General features: G+C 43.6%; 1 long non-coding RNA gene across 1 annotated transcript; it reads left to right on the top strand.

Annotated features, from left to right (window-relative positions):
* On the top strand, window positions 1–1,835 carry LOC119010703. The gene is made up of 3 exons (XR_005072038.1): window positions 1–512; window positions 612–703; window positions 921–1,835. It is a non-coding gene; the product is annotated as an uncharacterized LOC119010703 (long non-coding RNA).
* Window positions 1,836–6,172: the final 4,337 nt, after the last annotated feature.

The following is a 6,172-nucleotide window of genomic DNA, read 5'->3' as shown; positions in this document are numbered from 1 at the left end:
TAAAACACCTGGAGCGGAGGAGAGCACAGAGGAGCTGAAATCCAAAGTGATGTTCCGTTTTTCTTTATTAAACTGCTAAATGGAGGGAAAAGTACGAGCAGAGAGGAGGTGGAGAAAGAAAAGACAGCGCAGGATGACAGAAAGAAACTGAGGCTCTGATGAGGCTAAACACTGATAACTTCACTTATCTTCATGTGTGAACGCTGATTGCTTGTTAGCTTGGTGAAGCTGCTTCAGCTCCACCTCTTTTCTGATTAGCTGGGAGTCAGGTGGAGTCAGGCTGTGATCTTTTGTTCACTGATGTAAGAATAAAGTGATTTTTTATAACACATGCCCTCAACATGAAGTCAAACAAAGTCTAAGCACGTGCAGAATAATCTCCCCGAGCGTCGGCAGGAAACAGTTTGTCTTCAGTCTCACCTGAGCCGAGAACAAACAGAGTCGATGTCAGAAACCGCAGCAGGAGAAGTTTCTCTGCACAGCAGCTGGAGTTCTCAGAAATACAGCAGGTGGTGCGTTTGAAGCTCAGGAAACTCTGCAGTATTTTTAGCTGCTGTTTGATGTTCTTTCACAAAAATCTCTTACACTGCTTTCACTTTCTGTCTCTTCAGCTCTGCTGTGACGAGTGGAAAATCATCGTCGCTGATGAAGAACAGTGAGAGCAGAAACTACGAGCTGTACGACAGACATTAAAACATCAACAGTCAGTCAGAATCAACAGGCTGAATTCACTGATGATGATCTGATCTGTGTTGACTTTCTCTGTGCTGCAGCTGAAAACTAAACTTGTTTTTCATTTTCTTTACATTTACATTTAGTAGACGCTTTTGTCCAAAGCAACTTATAATAAGTACGTTTCTTTCTTCTTCTTCTTCTTCTTCTTGTTTTTGTAACCCTGTGTTACTCTGGATTCTGTTCAGGTTCTGGACAAACATGGCGTCCCTGCTGACGTCTCAGGAGGCTTCAGGACTTCTTCAGGTCCACGAGCTGCTTCAGCTCAACACAATCAGAAGTTTGTTCCTCAAGTTTGATTTCTAATCAGCTCCAGTGAGTGAGACCTCCAAAGTTATAATTAAATTAATGTTTATTTTGTGGGCGCAGATTATATTTATAACACCTTCTTTCAATATTTTTGAAAATCAGTTATCTGTTGTTCAAACCAATGACGCCTGCGTGTCCTGCGGTTCTTACGGACACTTGAACTGAGCGCAGACTCTCGTGGACAGTCGTGATGTTTAACAGTGTTTAGCTGAATAACAACATCAGTGTTTCTGCAGAACTCTGACAGTCGATGTTCTGACGGGCTGAGCGGAGCGTGGAGAGCTGAGGGGGGAGACACCGTGACTCACCCGTTACTCACACATCATGATTTCTGCTTTGTGACACATTCAGACTTTCCAGATTTAACAGCACGTTTCTTTCTTTGGCCACGTCTTGTTTTTCTCTTTTTGATTGTTGTTTCGAGGGGAAATTCCCCCTCAGATGTCAGAAGTCCTCCATCGCCTGTGTGATCCTGCTGCAGATGCACTTAAAGCTCCTCTCAGCAGTGTGGAAAGTAACTTTACTCAAGTTCTACGCTGAAGTGCATTTTTGTGGTATTTGTACTTTACTTAAATTTTAAAATGTTCTGCTTGTTTATAGTTCTTGTTAATTATGTGCTTTTTGACCCACAACAAATATCTGATAACTTCAGTTATGTTTCAGATTAATCTACAAAATAAAACCAACAAATAACAATCATAATATTTTTCAGAGGTTAAGATAGAATAAAGGTGAAACTACGCAGCAGTATATAAAACTGACTCCACCTTCACCAGCTGCAGCGTTTAAGTGATGATCTGAAACTGACAAACATCTTAAGAAAAATAAAATTGTCTCAGTAAATAAATCACGTTCCATTGAAACATTTACTTATTTATTTTGTTTTTATTTTTTTATTTTGCAGTTTAGGTCCTCCATAATGATCCAACTCAACATGTCAGTATTTATCATCTGATAATATAATGTGTATTATATAAAATCAACCATTCTGCATGAAGAGCAACTGTTTGTCTGGTGCATAATATCATATTTATTATATATCATATACATATTTGGTTTAGTTATTCTGTATTTCTTAAACAGTCCCGAGAACATTTTGGGTGTAAAACAATGGAAATTTAAATAATGTTCTTGTTATATCACTGAACCTCCTCCACACATCAGTGGTGACGTGTGACGCGTCGCTCAGCGTCTCTGAACCACAGCAGCAGAAAATCTATTGTGTCAAACTGTTTGTTTGTTGAAAGTGAGCGCTGCTCTGTGGTCGCAGCTTCATCTGCTGGTGGTCCGTTTCACTTTCCACTCAGCGTCAGGAGGAAGACAACGCTCAGGAAACCCTGCAGGGTGGAGGCTGGGTGGTGTTACGGGGGGGTTCCGTCATGGCGTCCCGTGGGGGCTCAGCTGGATGGGTGGGGGCAGTACAGGGCCGGACTTCACCAAGAGAGTTTCATGCTGTTGTTACAGACGCTTGATAACGTTATGACTAAAAATATAACCTCAGAGTTCTGGAGGAGAAAACGTTTTAATATCCAGTCATCATCCCCCAAGTTTCAAACAGAGATGCAGCATCTCTTTAATGACCTCAGTAGCTCGGGACTGATTCAAAACAGAAAAAAAGGAAAAAAAACAACTTTAATTCTACTAAAACTTTCCAGAATCAGCTGTTAGCAATTCCTGTTAGCAGTGAAGTGGTGGATGTACAGACAGATATCACTGGATCACTGTCATACTGAAGAAAACTTAAAAACGTGATGTTTCCAAGGCAGGTTCTGCACATGTGAGGAGCGTCTTTGTTGAGGATTTATGGAGTCATCATCTCCTCCATGCTGATGAAACTCAGGTGAAGTGTTTCAGTCCACAGAACGTTTGTGGAGCTGCAGCTGCTGAGGTGTTCTGTTCCTCTCAGAGAAGTGGTTCATTACAGAGAACAGTTAATGGACGACTGTAATTCACATTAAACTAGAGTAAAACACAACATGAAGACACATTTACTATCAGACGTGGTCATGTAAAGCAGACGCCATGTCAGTGATCATCATTTGATTTCTCTGCTGCTTCCTGTTTCCTGAGAATCAGAGCACCGTTGGACAGATGATGACACTTTCACCAGATATCAACGATGGAAATCCCCCGTTCAGTCCACAGAGTCTCCGCTCACATCTCCCCCGGGACACTCAGCCGGCCGTCCCAGGAAATCACTGACTGACTGCTTCTATTCAAATACCTCAAACATGAGATCAGAGAGCAGGACGCTGTTTCATGATCTAACCTTCATTCAGCGAACGCTGTCAGAGCTTTCAGCACGGAACACATACAGCCGCTGTTCACCTCCTGCTGTTGTTAATGCAGTCGGGTTTTATTGTTATTATTATTTCTATCATCACTGTCGTTACTGTTGTTTTTACAGTTGTTATTATTCAATTAGACACTTAATTGGATTAATCAGACTTGTTTAAATAACCAAAGAGCACAAACTTCATCTAAACTGATGTTATTCACACACACACACACTTCAGACAGGCTGCATGCTAACACTGTTAGCTCAGCAGCTACAGTGAATCAGAGTGATCCTCACTGGTTTCACTGGGGTCACACTGGGCAGCTCAGTCGGAGGCCTGATGCTACAGAAGATGACGCCCTGCGTACCCCCGTCAGCTTTGGGTGTGAAGGTCACGCGGTCAGGTTAGCAGGAAAAGGTTTAATGCAGCATCCAGTCAAACGCTCAAAATAATACAGCCACTGTTGAATAAAAGAAATAAACTACTTGGTTTGGGCGAGACACAAAAAATGACTCGCTGGGGGAGCAGATCATACTTTAGGCTGAAATAACCCAAGTTACAGAGGTCACGTCATTACGTACGTTCACTAACATAGCAGCTAGTCAAGAAGTGACACCTTCAGCCTGAGATGCTGGATCTGACGCCTCCGGAGTGATAACAGGCTGGTAAGTCATGAAACTGAAACTATTTGTTATGGCCGAGCGCTCAGAGAGACGTGACCTGCCTGAGGAACATGTCTGAGACTCGACTGATCCTGACCTACAGACGGAGATCATTAATCATCGACTGAACTCAGTGGACTCAGAGATCTCATGATGCGTCTCTTCACTGTCCATGACGTCATTCTGAGGATTCATGGACAATGTTGGACGAAGACAGTAAAACTTCTAGAAGTCAAGCAACTGATGAGGATTCCCACCTGCTGCACACACACACACACACACACACACACACACACACACACACACGCACGCACACACACACACACACACACACACACACACAGTTGGAGGTGAGTTTCAGTCTGCAGGCTGAGAATCTCCTCTGACACACAGATGGAACGTATCACAGAGGCGATTACATCTGTCCGCTCGTCTGATCTGAGTCCTCAGGGTGAGAAAAGAATTCAGAGTCGAGCTTAAATTTGTTATCAGCCACATCAAACGGTCCAGTTCAGGGTCACATCCTGGTTCTGTCTCTGCCTCCCTGTGTATCAGCACAGTGTGTTCAGACAAACAGCTGTTCAAGCTGAATAACAGCTGATCCAGAAGCTTCAGAGGAAACATGTCATTCCTCGTTTCCTCGCATCTCTTCTCAGTGGGACGGATTTACTGTCCGTTTATACAGCAGAGAGTTCTGCTGACTCAGCATAAACTCTGTGCGTGCGTGTGTGTGTGTGTGTGTGTGTGTGTGTGTGAGGTTGAAACAGACTGAATTCAGCAGCTGGTTGGAGACAACAGGTGTCATCAGTCAGTCGGGGACACAGAGTCTCTGTGTTGAGGAGCTGGGAGGTCGGTGAGGCCCTGGAGAAGGATTCCAAAGGTTCCTTAAGAGGTTGGAGATCTCGGAGGTTCTCGACGTTCCTTTAAATGACTTGTGGGAAGACATATTAGGGTGTTTAAGGCAAACGTATCGTGCTTTTTTGTCTTTTTTTCCTGTTCCTTCCACATGTTTTATTTGTTCTGCTGCATGTAGAAGATCCTCAACGTCAAAAGAGCTAAAGTTCACTCAGGCTGAAGCTCCTCTCTCCAACAGAAAACCTGCTCCTGAAACGCCTCATCAGTAGTCTCGGTGTTAATTCCATGACTTCATGACGTCACACTTTGTCACTGTGTCACTCCATGGAGAGTTGGCATGTAAGAACTGATTTAGCTCAGCTGCTAACACCAGCACAGATTTAACGAGGGACCACAGCAGTTTTAAAGAGACGAGCGCCGGAGCTGCTCTGTGGTTCAACATCATCTAACTTTCTAAATAACAAATCTCACATTCTTCATACACATTAAACTGAATGACAGTTTAATGTGTAGCTTTTTTAGAGCAGCATGTATCTCTAAGTGTATTTCTACTCTAAGCATTTCAAAAACTCAGCAGTGAACTCAGAAAGACAAGATTTCTTTTCAGATCTGTATAAGATGCAGTTCATCATCAACACGAGGAGTCACAGGAACAGGAAATCCTTCACACCTTCATCATCGCTGACCGTCCTGGACTCAGCAGTCTGGACTGTCGACATGACTCAGCAGAGCGTCACTGTGACTCGTCAGATTTCTCTTTACTTGAGAAGACAGTGACGCGGTGGAGTCAGGACACAAATACAGAGAAAGTAAAGTTGTGTGATTATTTTAAGTTCTCATGTTTGAACTGAGAGTTACAGCTGAGCAACATAAAGTCTGTGATTCAACAGAAAGTCGTCATATTTTCAGGTCTTTCCAGCAGATCCAGATGTTGGATGTTAGTCTACAGTCAGTCTGAGCTCTGTGAAGCAACCCCGCGGCATTCTGGGAAGTGAAGCCCCAGAGTGCATCTTGGCATTGGAGGCGTTTGACTTCATATTTCCCCTCTGGAGCTCAACTTTCACCTGATTTCTCTGAGTTCAGTGTGGAAAACTCAAGATGTCGACAGCGGCGTCAGTCTGTCTGTTCACCAGGCTGAAAGTGTCGACCGACCCGGGAGTCCAGAACCAGATCAGAACCAGTGAGTGGACTCAGACCTCCTCTCTTACAGCCTGTGAGTTAATCCGGCTGATGAAACTGTCCCACAAGACATTTTGTTCTTGTTTCTAACCACTTCCAGTGAACTGAACGCAGACGAGGTCTGATCTCCGTCACGTCTCTCCTCAGATTTCACAA

The sequence above is a fragment of the Acanthopagrus latus genome, chromosome 21 (genome assembly GCF_904848185.1).
Source record: "Acanthopagrus latus isolate v.2019 chromosome 21, fAcaLat1.1, whole genome shotgun sequence".
NCBI classification, from domain to species: domain Eukaryota; kingdom Metazoa; phylum Chordata; class Actinopteri; order Spariformes; family Sparidae; genus Acanthopagrus; species Acanthopagrus latus.
This window is presented reverse-complemented; position numbering and strand designations above follow the sequence as displayed.